Raw genomic sequence first — 16291 nt, 5'->3', positions numbered from 1 at the left:
GGAAGGTCTGATAATGGCGGGAATCGAGTATTCCTGCCTGGCTGATGGAGTGAGGCTGGGATTCAAATTTGATTTAGGGAAGATAAATGTGACAGTTTTTGTCTACTCTCTTTAGAGAATAAGAATAATTCCATATATGTTACTTGTCTGTTACATATGTTAAATAAGTTTTTTAAAAAAGATTTTATTTATTTATTTGACAAACAGATCAGAAGTAGGCAGAGGCAGGCAGAGAGAGAGAGGAGGAAGCAGGCTCCCTGCTGAGCAGGGATCCCAATGCGGGGCTTGAACCCAGGACCCTGGGATCTCGACCCGAGCCAAAGGCAGAGGCTTTAACCCACTGAGCCACCCAGGTGCCCCTCATTAGTTATGTTCTAAGCAGTATGTTATTCTGAGGGACGGTTACACTTCGCCCACCTTGCTGCCAGCCCTCTGCCCACCCCGCACCTGCTTCTTCTCTCTGTCCCTGTCTCTGCCCCGTCTGCCCAGTTCACATCCGCCTCCCCTCTTGGCATCTTGTCTCTGGCCGCCGCCTGTCTCTTCCCTTCTCCGTCTCCGCTCCTCCTCCACCTCGTCTGCTCAACGCACATTCAAGCGTCTTTGCCACTTTCTCTGCCCTCCTCCTCCTCCTCACTCCTGTGCCTGTCCTCTCTCCTTCCTCTCTCTCTCTCTCTCTGTCTCTCCCTCTCTCTCTCATCCACTGGGAATAGTTTGTTGGTGGCTTTACTCAATTTCAAGCAGTAAAGATCCCGAGACCCCTACACACACACCAGCCATTCATCTGGGGACCCCTGAAGATACAGATCCAACCAGTCCGTGTGTGCAGGGGGCTCTTAGTGAAAGAATCACAGTTCAGCAACTTAATAAAGCTTTTATTTCGTATGTAACTTCCATCTGCCTGTGGCTTTGGGTGTGGCCCCCTGTAGGGGAATCCCAGTGCCCACCTCAGTCCGGATGACTGAGCCACAGAGTGAGAGGGAGGCGGGAGGCTGGACCCTCAGTGGGCAGAATGGGCGGGGGGCATGTGACTGGGAGGCAGGGTGGTGCCACCAAGGGGGCAGCACCCGCTCTTCGCCCCCTGGGAACCTGGCCCTTAGCTGTTCAGTGGGTGGGGCTTGGCTGTGTCTTCACCTTCAAGGGGACAGTCCCATCACCTCTCCCTCACCTCCAGGCTATATTCAAGGACAGGTGTGTTCCATCATCAGTGTGGTCCGGACCCGGGATTCTACTTGGTGACTTCTCAAGTGAACGGCAAGACTGAGGGGGCCTCGTGGCCTGGAATGCTTTTGTCAGCTCGTTGTTCTGCATGTCGGTTTCCCTCCCGCAAACTCATTTTCTGTGCATCTGGATTGCAGGGAGTACGCCTGGGGAAATGACATGGTTTTGCTCCTGAGATGTGAGACTATCTTATTTCACTTGATCATCTCTTATTGATGAGCTCGTTCTTTTCTTATATTAACGAGACTTACTATCTCCAACTTGCTGTGACAGCTTTATCAGCCCTTTTGTGGCTGCGTTTCCAGCCAGCTAATAGAACTGCAGTCAGATTAATTTGGCATAAATGACAGGAAAATCCACTGGCTGGGGATGTCTGCAAGCCCAGAAGGCTGGCTCTTACTGAAGCTTCCTCCTGTGGTGGGTCGTGTGTGTGTATTTGCCGGATACTCTGAGATCCAGAGCCACTATGTCCAATGCTGACCTGGTGGGGATTTATAAAAGCCTTTTAGGCTCTCTGGGTTCAGATTCTCTATGCAGCAGGAGGTCCTTCCTTTTGAGCTTGTAGGTGCCGTAGGAGAGACAGAAGTTTTGGGGTCAGAGTCACCTGATTTGTGTCCTGCCTCTGCATTAATAGCTATGAAGTTGCTGATGAGTGAAAGAAAAGTTCTAATATGGTTATGCTATGCATTAAGCACCTGTAAACATTTCACATGGAGCAATCCATCTATTTTCACAATCACTATAAGAGATTTATTTTCTTTATGAAGAAACTGAGTCATAGACACACTGTCAGGTAGTCACTTTGATTCAAGAACACATACTTTTGACATGTTTTATGATTACATTTCACAATTAAATGTTAAAAACTCAAGGTTGGAAAGGCTATATAACGTTTATGCTGAGTCAGATCCCTTGAGGGGCGGGGGTCAGACAGGGCTGTTATGTAGGGCCCTTCAAGTTGGGCACTGCACAACTCCAGGAAGGACCATTCACTTAGACCAGGGATCAGCAAACCGTGACCCTTGGGACAAATCTAGCCTGACATCTGTTTTTGTAAATAAGGCTTTATTGGAACACGGAATGACATGTTCATTTATTAACTATCATCTGTGGTGGCTTTCAAGCTACGTTGGCAGAGTTGAGTAGCTGCAACTCAGTATAGCCCACAAAGTCTAAAGTGTTACAGAGACACTTTGCTTACAGAAACACTTTGCTGACCACTCTCCCAGAGGACAGTTTAAACACCCTTGAGTTGTTCAATGTGGCAGCCCTGGAGCCAGGACTATGAGTCCAGCGGAGCTCGGAACAAATCAGTTCTTGCTGCCATGCGGGTAACTATGAGAACATAGGAGATAGGAATCTCTCTTTCACAATTATTTACACTGGGCCCGAAGACTCGGGACAAGGGTGGTCATGGAGGCACTGTTTCCTACCACGAAGGTGTAGAAATAATCTGAAAATCCATCTGTAAGAGATATGTCTAAATAAAGGCAGTGCATTTATGCAATGACAGATCACACAGACCCATGTGTACTGAAATCTGTCCCTAGCAATTCACACAACCATACATCTCTATAACTGTGTAAGTGCTGCAGCCACTGTATTTTGTTACTCTAAAATGGCACTTCAAGATGCACCATGATTTTATGTGCCACTAAGAAGGAAAGGAATTGGCCACCATACAATGCCTTTAATTGTAAGATGCATCTTTATTTCAGAGATTTTTTAATTTGAGCAAAAAAAACCCCATCTGTATCCTAGAATAGATGAAATATGATTTCTTTATGTATTCCTGTAAGAATACGTGTATTTATGAAAATGCACAGAAAAAAGTCTTTATGGATACACATGCAAGGATATAGAGATGATCTATCCCCAGGAATGTGAGTGAAATTGAGAGGAGAAGGGGGTGAAACAGAAGTTTCGCTTTTTAATCTTTATGCCACTGAATTGACGAAAAACTTTACAATGAGTGCATATTACTTATGTAATTATATTTATTTTACTCATGTAATTTCAAATAGTATATTTTAAAGGAAAAAAAACGACTTAATTAGATAATACCTATAAAGTATGTGGCACAAAATTGGAAGAGAAATGATTTCATTCTCTCTCTCCTCTCTGGTCATGCAGCAAGAAATTTGTGCACTTAAGAGAGACAAAATATTGGGAATGTTTTCTGAACAAAAGGTGTATTATAAATTTAAGATGTCATTGCTACTTATAAAAGGTTTCTGTTTGCAGATAAATAATTTGGTCAATTTTTTTTTTTTAAAGATTTTATTTAATTTGACAGACAGAGATCACAGGTAGGCAGAGACGCAGGCAGAGAGAGAGGAAGGGAAGCAGGCTCGTTGCTGAGCAGAGAGCCCGATGTGGGACTCGATCCCAGGACCCTGGGATCATGACCTGAGCTGAAGGCAGAGGCTTTAACCCACTGAGCCACCCAGGCGCCCCTGGTCAATTTTTAATTTTATTTATTTTTAAAAAGATTTGATTTATTTATTTGACAGGCAGAGATCACAAGTAGGCAGAGAGAGAGAGGGAAGCAGGATCACTGTTGAGCAGAGAGCCCTATGCGGGGCTCAATCCCAGGACCCTGGGATTATGACCTGAGCCGAAGGCAGAGGCTTTTACCTATTGAGCCACCCACGCGCCCCAATTTTTTAGTCTTCTATTTTCTGTTCTTCCAGAAAGACAGTTCCTCTGTTAATTATAGTTGATAATGAACTCTACAAATACCACACAATGTGAAGAGGTTTGGGGTTCTTAGCTTCCATGAAAAGCATATCGATGAGAGTTTTTCCATGTGCCTTTCCTGCACACAGACAATTTAGGAAACAAGTGACTTGTTAGCCATAACCACAGGAGCTACTTTATTCATACCATTTCCGAGCGAATGTTTGTACACGGTCATTTTTTCCCCACATTCCTTCTCCGTACTGCTGAAGGAGAATGGGGCCAGGCCTGTTCAGAATAACAAATAACCCCACATCATCTGCAAAGTGGAAATTTAACTGGGAAATTCCCCACATCCCAAACAGAATGGGAACATTTCTACAACTCGCACTGCTGTATTTTCCTCCTTTTGGAAGACAAACTGGCAACTTGTTATGTCATGATGTGAGTAAAAAGACTTTTATACACGGAAAGGGGATATTTATGTGAACAGAATCGGGATAATAGATTTCCAAGTTGTAGGAGACTTTGCGGGACCCTTGGTCCGGCCCACAGTCTCCATGGCTGTGGCTCAGCTTTGGCTCGTGCACCGTAGGTGCTTCCAAGGACTCTCTGTTCAACCAAACAGTGAAAGCACAGTGCAGTAATAACTGTGATAGCAGGGTCAGGGGAATGGGATGGCTGCTGTGGTCTGTAGGTCCAGCAATACTTCCTAGAAATGGCTGACACTGTTGGTCGCTCTATCAGTTAGAATGGCTTTTAGCTGCATGTAATATAGTACTTTAATAACGGCTGAGTAAGAAAGATAATTAACTGACATAACTGAAAACTTCGGAGAGAAGCCATCACGGAACTACGTTAGTGGTTCAAGGATGTAATTCGGGAGCCAGGTGCTTTTCATCATCCTACTCCACCCGTATCAGCTTATTAGTTTTTCATACTTAGGCTTATTGCCCCATGGTTGCAAGGTGGCTGCCAAAGCTCCGAGAATCATGTCCTCTCACGATCAAGTCTAAAGACATGAATCAGAAGGGTAACCACAGAGGGAGGGAGGGAGAGAGCGAGCTCATTTCATGTCATTATACTTTTATCAAGGAGGGCCAGGAGGAAGCCCCTTAGAGGACTTCCCCTTCCATACAAACGTCTGGAAACAGAGCACATGGCTCCCTAGCTGGAGGGGAAACTGGACAGTGAGTATCTTGCTTGTTTGGCCTTTATAATGCAAGGTGGACGAAGGTGGGGTGCTGAAAAGGACTCTTGGGTTCGCTATTGTCTGGCCTAGTCACCAGCTGGGCCGGGTGCTATCCGTTCCTTTCTGGATTTGCTCAGGAGTGTGATTTGTGGAGAGGATGGGTCCTCTCCAGTCCCCAGTGATGACTGGGTTAAGAGAATCAGTTCCTGCTGCTGTTAGGAAAGGATAGGGGATGGAGTTCTGGCCGACGAGGTGTGAGAAGTTGTCTCGCAGAACTCTGAGGAGCTTCTAGGAGACTGAACCCCTGTGTTAGGAGGGAAAGGGAAATGCCCTCTTCTCTTTCAGAATTTAAACCATTTTGTTTGATGTTCTGGCACTTGGAGTTACTGCAGTGATTTTAAACCAGGGAAGGATGAAGTGTGAAGACAAAAACGCAACACATCGAAAATGGAAGATTAGAGCGATCAAAAGGGCACATATCCATCTGAACTCTGGAACTCCCTACCTCTATACTTTTTCTTCTGTGTGATATCTTTGGTTTGCTCGTAAAAGCAGAATTCTGGGGGCAGAGGGCTGATACGCCCCTCGTTGGGTGGTGCGATATCAGAGAACACGTGTGGGGGACAGGGAGGAGGAAGAGCCCATATGAGAAAGCATTATCAAGTGGGCTGCCACGAAGTGTGACTGTCCCCTAAGAAGCCCTGTAAACTGCATGTCGGGCCAGTGCCTCTGGAGGGCTGGCGTGGGGGGATGCTTTCCCCACCAGCTCTCATCTTCCAGCGGTCACAGGTTCTCCTGCGGTGTGTTGATTGCCTCGGACTTCTGAGTTTCGCATTTAAGGGTATGAGCTCAAGTCCCACAGCGCCCACAGCTTGGCACTAACAGGGAAGCCTTGGGGAGATGAGAAATGTGGGGTCCAGGTGAAGGGGTGAGTTGAGGTGCAGCCCGAGGGCACCTACTTCTCATGGCATCTCAGGGGTGGGTAGGGGTCGGGTGAAGTGGCGTCTCATCTGGTCCAACCCTTGCATCAACAGGAGCGCCCTGTTGACCTCCGCTTTTCCAAACACGATGTCCTTCCTTCTTCCCGGAGAGAAAATGTAAAAGTCTGATTAGTCACAGAGTCCGCATCCAGCTGGGAGCCAGCTAAATTCTCGGACGAGTCTCAAGGCAGGAGAGTTTGTGAAACTATGATCCCTGCTCTCGCAGTTGGTGCGGGGCTCCTCGTTCCTACGCCTCACCCTCGCCCTCCGCTCCCCTGCGAGATTTCTCGAGCCCTCGCCCTTGTTGGACCACGGTTCCTGACACTGCCGGTCTTCTGTTCACGGGGGCCATGGGGGCAGCACAGGATGCTTCAGGGGCTTCTCCCTGCCCCCATCTGTTTGCAGTCCTAGTGCCTCATGTACTCAGAATCAGGGAAGCTCACTTGCACTTGTCCCTCGTTTCTCTGGCTCCTTGCCCACTGGCATCCAATGCACTGAGAGGATGAGGGTGGCACCTAGGAGGTGTTGAATTCAATAGTACACAGCCTGTTGTTTAAGGGACTTGGAGGTGGAGTGTCCGCAGCGGTGACCGGGAAAGGCCAAGAACGTCTCCCGCAGAGCACAGCACCCTCCGGGCCTCGGGCACACCTGTTACAGAGTTTTGCCCAGGGCAAAAGGTGGGGGGAGGGCAGGGAAAGGCTCCGGTCCACTCCCCCAAGGGTGATGCTCTGGGCCGGGCACAATGGGTGGAGGGTACCCACGCTGGGGGGTTCAGGTTCTCCCTCTTGTATAGGTTACATTCCATTGGGGTTTGTCAGGATCCCCATTGTGCCCCTGACATCAGGCCAATCAAGGCCGGGTGTTGGAGGGACTGCGGGCCCAGCACCGTGTCATATTGACGCGCAGAGCCAGTTCTTTCCAGAGCTCTTGCGTGGAGGCCACCGAGTCTACATTCTCGGGGGTGTAGTGGGGGCAGCGTAGTGAGCACAGACATGTATCCCATATCGGAAAGCAGGAGGCTGGAGTGCAGTTCGTTCGTTCATTCATTCATTCAGCAGAAATTGTTGAGAGTGTCCTTTGTGGTGGGCCCTTCCTTTCGGGAGGGTGGTGGGTGTTCAGTGATCGGGAACACATGATGAGTAGGATTGACAGGATGTCTGAGGTACTCACCACCTGGCTGGAAAAGACAGGAAGCAGGTAATGACCCATGAATTACGTAATTGCAGTTCTGCGTTGAATGCCTAGATACAGTGTGCATTAGAGTTTGTAATTTAGGCAGTAAATTTATGCTGAGGACAGAAGGCTAAGACAAATGGTCTTAGGGTGTGGGAGGGTGTTCCGTTAGAGCAGGGCAGGAGTGTGAACCATTAAAGGAATTGAGAGAATGTCCTTGAAGCTGGGCCACATGGGGGCCACTATAGGGTCGGGAAAAAGAACGTTTGGGGTGAAGACTTGCACTTCTCATAGGTTCTTGGTGACTAAGCATAGTGATTTAAAACACGGGGTCCAGATCCAAGCTGATCGTAGCTCCGCCTCTTATGAGCCACGTTCCTAATCCACTGCACATCTCAGTTTCCCGATGGGAGAGATGGCGATGATAATAATTCCACTTCAGAGATGATCGGAAAGATGAAATGATACTTAATATTAATGAAACACTTACGGCCATGTCTGTCATGTAGTAGGTGTTAGTGGTCATGGATTCAATGAGTAGATAAATACAGAAGTTTAGAAGACTTGGAGGCAGTCTGTGGTGACATTTGTGAACGTAAATGGACTCCACCCAACTTCATTTGTTCTCCAGCTTTCAGGTGCCGCTGACCTCATGTGTGGCACTGTTGAATTAGAAATAATTTTTCTCATATGAACTGCTATTTGCTAAGAGACTCTGAAGTGCCACTGAAACTATCGGAGAGAAAGGAAATATTTTTTAGTAGCACATTACGATTTCGTTTACTTAAAATTGTTGTTGGTATTGATTTATTTAATATTCGTTGGTAACAGTTTGTGCAAACCTGCTAACTTAAAATAAATTAATTTAAATTTAATTTAAATTAAATTTTAAATCAATTAAATTAAAATTAAATTAAATAGAGTGAAGTGAAGTCAATCAGACTTGGAAGAACAAATAACGTGATTCCACTTTCAGGATGAACCCAGAGAAGTCAAAATCATAAAACCTAGAATGGTCAGTGTAGGGGGTTGCAGGAAGAGAGGGGGGAGTTTCTGTTTAATACCTAGAGTTTCAGTTGAGGAACATAAAATACATTGTGCAGATGGATGGTAGTGATGGTTTCTTAATGCCACTTCGCATCAAAGGCCTGTACACTTAAAGCAGTAAATTTCATGTACATTTTGCAACTTTAAAAAATGGCAATTAAAGCTGAAGATGTCTTTGTACTCTTCTCCAGTTGAACTCACTCTCTCCTTCCCACTCTAGAGACAAGCATAATTGTAAGCACTACCTTTTTTTTTTTTATTTAAAGATTTTATTCACTTATTTGAGAGAGAGAGATAGTAAGAGAGGGAACACAAGCAGGGGGAGAGGGATGAAGGAGAAGCAGGTTTCGGGCCAAGCAAGAAGCCCGATGTGGGGCTTGATCCCAGGACCCTAGGATCACGACCTGAGCCAAAAGCAGCCGCTTAACCGACTGAGGCTCCCAGGCACCCCCACCCCCTGCTTTTTTTAAAGTTAGCACTACATTTTTTTTTTTAACTCGTACCTTATAAAACATCTTGTTTTTCCACAAAACATTTAACTGGAATAATCTAGTCCATCCCTTAACTGCTATGTACTAGTCTCATCACATCACTAGATCACACTTTACTTATCCCATTTCCCTGAAGATGGCATTTAAATTATTTCCAGGCTTTACAAAAATAAACGATATCTTTGCCCAGGTGGATTCAAAACTTAATTTGCAAGATATGCTCCTTTTCAATATTACGAGATTTTCCTTGATTCTTTTCTACGTAGTTGTATCAATTTATTCCACTAATCATAGAAAAGATTCTCCCTCTTAACACCGCCAACACGATACATAAGTCTGAAGGGTAATGGCATCACATTGTGATTACAAGTAAAGATCAGTGTTTCTGGCTTCTGCCTCTGGGAATAGACTGTTCCTATCCTTTGTCCATCCATTTTCTATTTGCTTGTCTTCTAATTTGTAGTTCTTTATTTTTTTCCAAATAACCTTTTCTATGTTATGTATGTTGCAAAACGTACTGCCAGTTACTTGAATTTTCACTTTAAGGCATAAAGATGTTTTACATTTTGATGTAGTTAAATTCAGTAGCCGCCTTCTTCTTCTTTTCTTTTTAAAAGATTTTATTTATTTATTTGACAGACAGAGATCACAAATAGGAAGAGAGGCAGCCAGAGAGAGAGGAAGGGAAGCAGGCTCCCTGCTTCATAGAGAGCCAGATGCGGGGCTTGATCCCACGACGCCGGGATCATGACCTGAGCCGAAGGCAGAGGCTTTAACCTACAGAGCCACCCAGGTGCCCCCAGTAGCCTTCTTCTTGTATCTCTTTAACAAATCCTTAATTGCCTTGATAAGACAGGAAATTTCCCTTATAATCGAATATTTTCCAGTGTTTTCACTATTCATTTACTGTTACTTATTTTTAACAAACCTTAACTTACCACCAACTGCTTCGATTCCACGGGTTATCTTGAAAGACGAAGCTCCTTTAGTAGTCTAGAAAAAGAAAGAACAGTTGTATTTTTAGGAATTTCTTTTTTTTTCTTTTTTTTAAAATTTTCAGCATAACAGTATTCATTGTTTTTGCACCACACCCAGTGCTCCATGCAATCCGTGCCCTCCCCAATACCCACCACCTGGTTCCCCCAACCCCCCCCTCCCCCCCGCCCCTTCAAAACCCTCAGGTTGTTTTTCAGAGTCCATAGTCTCTCATGGTTCACCTCCCCTTCCAATTTCCCTCAACTCCCTTCTCCTCTCCATCTCCCCATGTCCTCCATGTTATTTGTTGTGCTCCACAAATAAGTGAAACCATATGATACTTGACTCTCTCTGCTTGACTTATTTCACTCCGCATAATCTCTTGCAGTCAGGAAAGGGCCCCAGCGGCCGCGGCCCCGCCCCCTGCGCCGGCCGTAGGCTCCAGCCGTCGGAGGCCGGCCCGCCTCTGGCGCCCCCTCGCCCCAGCCCTGCCGTCCGCACCCCGCACCCCCGGGAAGGAAGACGAGGGAGACGGGCCGGGCTCAGCAGCCAGAGCAGCCGCCGCCGCCGCCGTCGGGGAGGGTGTTTCGCCGTTTCCCCTCAGCCGCCGGGACGAGACGGCAGCGGCCGCGGGGAGGGGCTGCGCCCGGGCTGGGTGGTGCCGCCGCCGGAGCGCCCGGCTCCGTGTGCCCCGCACGGCCCACACCCCACTCCGGACACGCTCAGGGCCGCGGCCGCGAAGAGGGGACAGCTCAGGCCTCCGGGAAGGTATGGCCTCACGAGTCTCGGTCTCCCCCCCGGACGTTCACCAAACTCGGCCAAGTGCCTTTTGTGTGGGAAGAGGCTCAAAGTAGAGCCAAGCAGTTGTGTATTCCAGGAAAGAAACTCTCCACGGACCTGTGTGAGCGGTAAACACGTCGGAAATGCTCAACCTCCCACGAAGGGTGGTGCTTTTCAGACAGAGATACAATTTAACGGACCTCGAGGACACAACTCGTTGCAGACAAGTGCTGTTGTTTTAAACAACACTGCGGGGCTGCAAAGGTCAGAGCAGCTCAGGCGCAGCAGGCTCAAGTGGAGGCGCCTCCGACTGGGGCCTGGCGACACAGGTGAGATTCCCTCGAAGGCCCCCAGCGCTGGGGACTGAAGCGCAAGAGTGAGCAGTTGGATAATCATAGCAGCGCAATGCAGATTGTCGATGAATTGGCCATACTTCCCGCAATGTTGCCAACCAGCATGGGAAATCCGGTGACAGTTGTGACAGCTGCCACAGGAACCAAACAGAACTGTACCTCTGGAGAAGGTGACTGTCAGTAGAGCATGAAGTCGTATGCTCCATGAGAAATACTTAGGAAGTTCTTGATTTTCTTGGTCGAGGCACTTTGGGCCACGTAGTCAAATGCTGGAAAAGAGGGACAAATGAAATCGTAGCAATCAAAATTTTGAAGAATCACCCTTCTTATGCACGTCAAGGTCAAATAGAAGTGAGTATATTAGCAACACTCAGTACTGAAAATGCTGATGAATATAACTTTGTACGAGCTTATGAATGCTTTCGGCACCGTAACCATACTTGTTTCGTCTTTGAGACGCTGGAACAAAACTTATATGACTTTCTGAAACAAAACAAGTCAGTCCCCTGCCACGCAAAGTAATTCGACCCATTCTTCAGCAAGTGGCCACTGCACTGAAAAAATTGAAAAGTCTTGGTTTAATTCATGCTGACCTCAAACCAGAGAATATTATGTTGGTGGACCCTGTTCGGCAGCCATACCGGGTTAAGGTGACAGACTTTGGGTCGGCCAGTCATGTATCAAAGACTGCTTGTTCAACATACCTACAGTCTCGGTCCTACAGAGCTCCAGAGATTATATTGGGGTTGCCATTTTGTGAAGCCATAGACATGTGGTCATTGGGATGTGTGACTGCAGAGTTATTCCTTGGATGGCCGCTCTACCCCGAAGCCTTGGAGTAAGACCAGATCCGATATATTTCTCAGACTCAAGGTTTACCGGGAGAACAGCTGTTAAATGTGGGCACAAGATTTTTTTGCAGAGAAGGAGATATTTCTCATTCTGGTTGGAGATTACAGACACTAGAAGAGCATGAGGCTGAGACAGGAATGAAGTCTAAAGAAGCCAGAAAGTACATATTCAACAGCCTGGATGATATAGCGAATGTGAACACAGTGATGGATTTGGAAGGAAGTGATCTTTTGGCTGAGAAAGCTGATAGAAGAGAATTGTTAGTCTGTTGAAGAAAATGTTGCTGATTGATGCAGATTTAAGAATTACTCCAGCTGAGACTTCGAACCATCCTTTTGTTAATATGAAACATCTTCTAGATTTCCCTCATAGCAACCACGTAAAGTCCTGTTTTCATATTATGGATATTTGTAAGTCTCACCCAAATTCATGTGACACAAATAATCACAATAAAACGTCCCTTTTAAGACCAGTTGCTTCAGGCAGTACTGCTGACAGCAGTATTTTACTAAAATTTTACTAAAATGGACAGCAAATTTTACTAAAATTGGCACATTAAGAAATCAGGCATTAACCACGTCCGCTCATTCAGTGGTGCACCGTGGAATTCCTCTACGGGCCGGAACTGCTCATTCTGGTTGTGGTGATGCCTTTCGGCAGACCCTGATTATCTGTCCCCCAGCTCTTCAAGGTATTCCTGCAACACACGGTAAACCTACTAGTTACTCACTAAGAGCAGAGAACACAGTTCCCCTTGTGACTCGGGCCCCCGCTGCACAGCCACTACAGATCCGACCCGGAGTTCTCTCTCAGCAGACCTGGTCTGGCCGGACGCAGCAGATGCTCGTACCCGCCCGGCAGCGGGCCACACCCGTGGCTCCCGCGACTACCACATTAACCTCTGAGGGGGTGGCTGGTTCCCAGAGGCTCGGAGACTGGGGGAAAATGATTTCACACAGTAATCATTATAGCTCAGTGATGCCACAACCTCTTCTAACCAATCAGATAACTCTACCGGCCCCGCAGCCAATTAGTGTGGGCAGCGCGCATGTTGTGTGGCCTCAGCCTGCCACTGCGAAGAAAAACAAGCTGTGCCACAACAGAGGTATTTTGGTAAAACGAATGGCATGGGAGCCAGGAAGAGAGGAAATAAATGCTTTCAGTTGGAGTAATTCGTTGCAGAATACGAATGTCCCACATTCAACATTTATTTCCCCAAACGTAGTAAATGGGAAGGATGTCGAGGAAGTACGTTGTATAGGAACACAGGACAATCGTGACTCAGAAGCAGAGGCGAGAGACTGTTGTGAAACATCTGTCCGGCAGGACTCTGATTCATCGGTTTCCGACAAACAGCGGCAAACCATCATCATTGCTGACTCCCACCAAGCCCAGCAGTGAGTGTGATCACTATTAGCAGTGACACTGATGAGGAGGAGCCATCCCAGAGACACTCACTCAGAGAATGTAAAGATAGTCTGGAGTGTGAAGCTTGCCAGAGCACTTTGAGTATGGATCGGATGTGTTCATTAAGTAGCCCTGACAGTACTCTGAGCACCAGCTCCTCAGGGCAGTCCAGCCCAGCCCCTTGCGAGAGACCGAACAGCATGTCAGATGAAGAACAGCAAAGTGGTTGTGCTGCTGTGGATGGCTGTCCAACGTCAGACTCTTCGGGACACGACGGTCCCTTTGCAGAGAGCAGCTTCGCGGAAGACACTCATCAGAACACGGAGCTGGAGACCTCGGCCAACACGGAGACCAAACCAGCTGTTTGTACTGTTGTGGTGCCACCAACGGGACTAGAGAATGGATTAAATGCCGATGACCATACGGCAAACACGGATTCTATACGCCAGCCATTAATAAAAGGCCGATCCGCTCCTGGGAGATTAAACCAGCCTTCCACGGTGGGTAATCGTCAGCAGAAACTGACACCTGCATTCCAGCAGCAGCATTTGAATTTCAGTCAGGTTCAGCCCTTTGGATCTGGGCATCAAGAGTGGAATGGAAACTTCAGACATCGAAGACAGCAAGCTTATACACCTAATAGTGTGACCAGTCATCCGTTCACTCTTTCTCATGCAAGTCCCAATCACACAGCTGTGCATGCCCATCTGGCTGGAAATGCGCACCTTGGAGGACAGCCTACTCTACTTCCATACCCACCATCAGCCGCCCTCAGTAGTGCTGCACCAGTGGCCCACCTCTTAGCCTCTCCATGTACCTCAAGACCCATGTTACAGCATCCAACTTACAATATCTCTCATCCCAGTGGCATAGTTCAAGTCCCAGTGGGCACAAATCCCCGTCTGTTACCATCCCCAACCATTCATCAGACTCCGTACAAACCAACCTTCCCACCACATTCTTACATTGCAGCATCACCTGCATATACTGGATTTCCATCGAGTCCAACAAAACTCAGCCAGTATCCATATATGTGAAAACTCAAAAAGAGTATATTGAGAAAGCTCAATGATATAAACATTTGATTAAAAAAATAAATATTAGCCATGGCACAAGAAACCTATTTTTGAATCATGTAGACTTGGGTGCAATTTAAACAACTTTGAGCTTTAAAAAAAACCTCATTTTTAATGTGTTTTGCACATTTGGTATAACTTGTCTTTGGTCATGTATCTTCTTATGTAGTAACTCTAGGCAGGTGACTTATGGGAGCGGAAGTCCAGTTCTGCTCCTGCTATTTTTTATAAAATTGCCTTCTAACTAGTGCAAGACACACCCACATTTGGGAAGCCATTCCGTGTACAGACTTAGAGCAACAGATGCACATATGTCAGAATTACAGCATACAAGTGAATTGTATTACCTGTGTCTTAGTGTGTAAATGTTGGGTCACTTACCTAAGAAACTGAGCTATTGTTCTTTACATTTGCACGTGTCTTTGTGTGGGCAAAACGTTGCCTAGACTTTGCTCTTAAATGTTGTTCTAATAATCTCAGCTGCATTGTAAACCGTTCCCACACATAGTGCCTTAAATATTTGAGGTTGTTGATGTTATTACCTATATACAGATGTTGAGGACTGCAGCACTTAAAATTCAGATCTACTCTTTAGTTTTCTTTTGATAGAGTAGTGTTCATTTTTGGTTCTGTGTGGTATGATTTCAGGTTGTTAGCTGTTTTTTCCTAACTAAGAGGGCAGCATGTTTGCCATAGCTGAATTCTGCTGTCTGATTTTTCAGAATGATCTAGCTTCAAGAAAAGCAAGCAGTTAGTAGTGCTTAAGAAAAATGGATTCAGTATCTAATGGATAGTTGATATCTGTCACAACACAGCATTTTATATACTGTTAAGTGAAACTGCAATACAATCTAAGTTTATTTTGGGCGTGTTTGCTATATAATTGGATTTAATAAAATGTTTAGAGGTGTAGTAGGCATGACTTTGAGTAGATAATGAAAGAAAATGCAAAATGCTCATTGATTCATGATGTGGTTTCATCTTAGCTTGGGCAAACCATGCAGTATTTAATAAATAGTAGCAGAACATTTACTATGAAGCTTGAAAAGATGTGAGTTCTTTGTGTGCAATTTTGCATTTATGCATGTGAGAGAATTTTTTTTAAGTATTTTTTACATTGTAGTACTTGTTTTGCTTGTTGGTGGTGTTTGCTTATTTAATACATTCCGTCAGGGACATAAATTACATGCTTTTTCTTTCCTAGGAAGTGTGTCTTGGATTTTTCCTTTCTTCTTTTCTTTTTTTTCTTTTTTGGTGGTGGTGGTTATGTTTAAATGAAGTTGCTTTTACAGCACCAAAGACTTAATCCTCCATTTCCTATATAAAAGGTAGCTACTTTTTTGCATAGACCTCAAGTATATTGTAGTGAAGAGGTGGAATTTAAGGAAAGGTATTAAACAGGCTGTGTTTTCGCTTATGGGCAAGTAATAAATTGTATCATTTATCTTGAATGTATCATAGATAAGCTGCTATATAACGATTGCCACTTCAGATAGCTGTGAAATTGGGTGATTAACTAGTTGTTATTTAGTCTTCTAATTTCTGTATAAGTCTCATTACATGAAATAGAAGTTGGGGTTTTGATTTTTTACTTTGCTTCTCTGTTTGGAGTGTCATTGTAACTACTGTATTGTAAATGATGGAAAATAATGGCATATGTTACTTTGGGGTATGTTATTTGTATCAGTATTTTATCTCTATTAATGTTTGTGCTCATCACTGCACATAAAAAACTTGGATGTATCAATGTAACTTAATTTTTTATTTTCATACTGGCATTGTAGACACGAGAGAGCTGTATCTTGCAGGCTTGACTTAACTTTTTTTCCTTTAAAATCTGGAATATAATCTTACAGCATTTACTGGAATAAACAGTACAAAGCATTTGAGTGTAAAACTCCTCAAATGTTTTGGATTTACAGCATTTCTTTGATAAATGAATTGTATACCACTAGTACAGCTCTAATACAGCGTTGACAATAAGCTAATAGTGGATGAACTTTTCTTTACTCCATTAACACAGCAGTGTTTTATTTAATAACCATCAATGAAATAAATGTGCCTGACA

General features: G+C 45.3%; 1 pseudogene across 1 annotated transcript; it reads left to right on the top strand.

Annotated features, from left to right (window-relative positions):
• The first annotated feature begins 10525 nt into the window (after window positions 1-10525).
• On the top strand, window positions 10526-14184 carry LOC308337927 (homeodomain-interacting protein kinase 3-like; annotated as a pseudogene). The gene has a single exon. The product of its transcript is annotated as a homeodomain-interacting protein kinase 3-like (transcript).
• The last annotated feature ends 2107 nt before the right edge of the window (window positions 14185-16291 follow it).

Source organism: Martes martes, assembly GCF_963455335.1.
Source record: "Martes martes genome assembly, contig: scaffold_226, whole genome shotgun sequence".
In the NCBI taxonomy this organism is placed as follows: domain Eukaryota; kingdom Metazoa; phylum Chordata; class Mammalia; order Carnivora; family Mustelidae; genus Martes; species Martes martes.
Note: the sequence above shows the minus strand (reverse complement) of the source record. Positions and strands in the feature narration are given on the sequence as shown.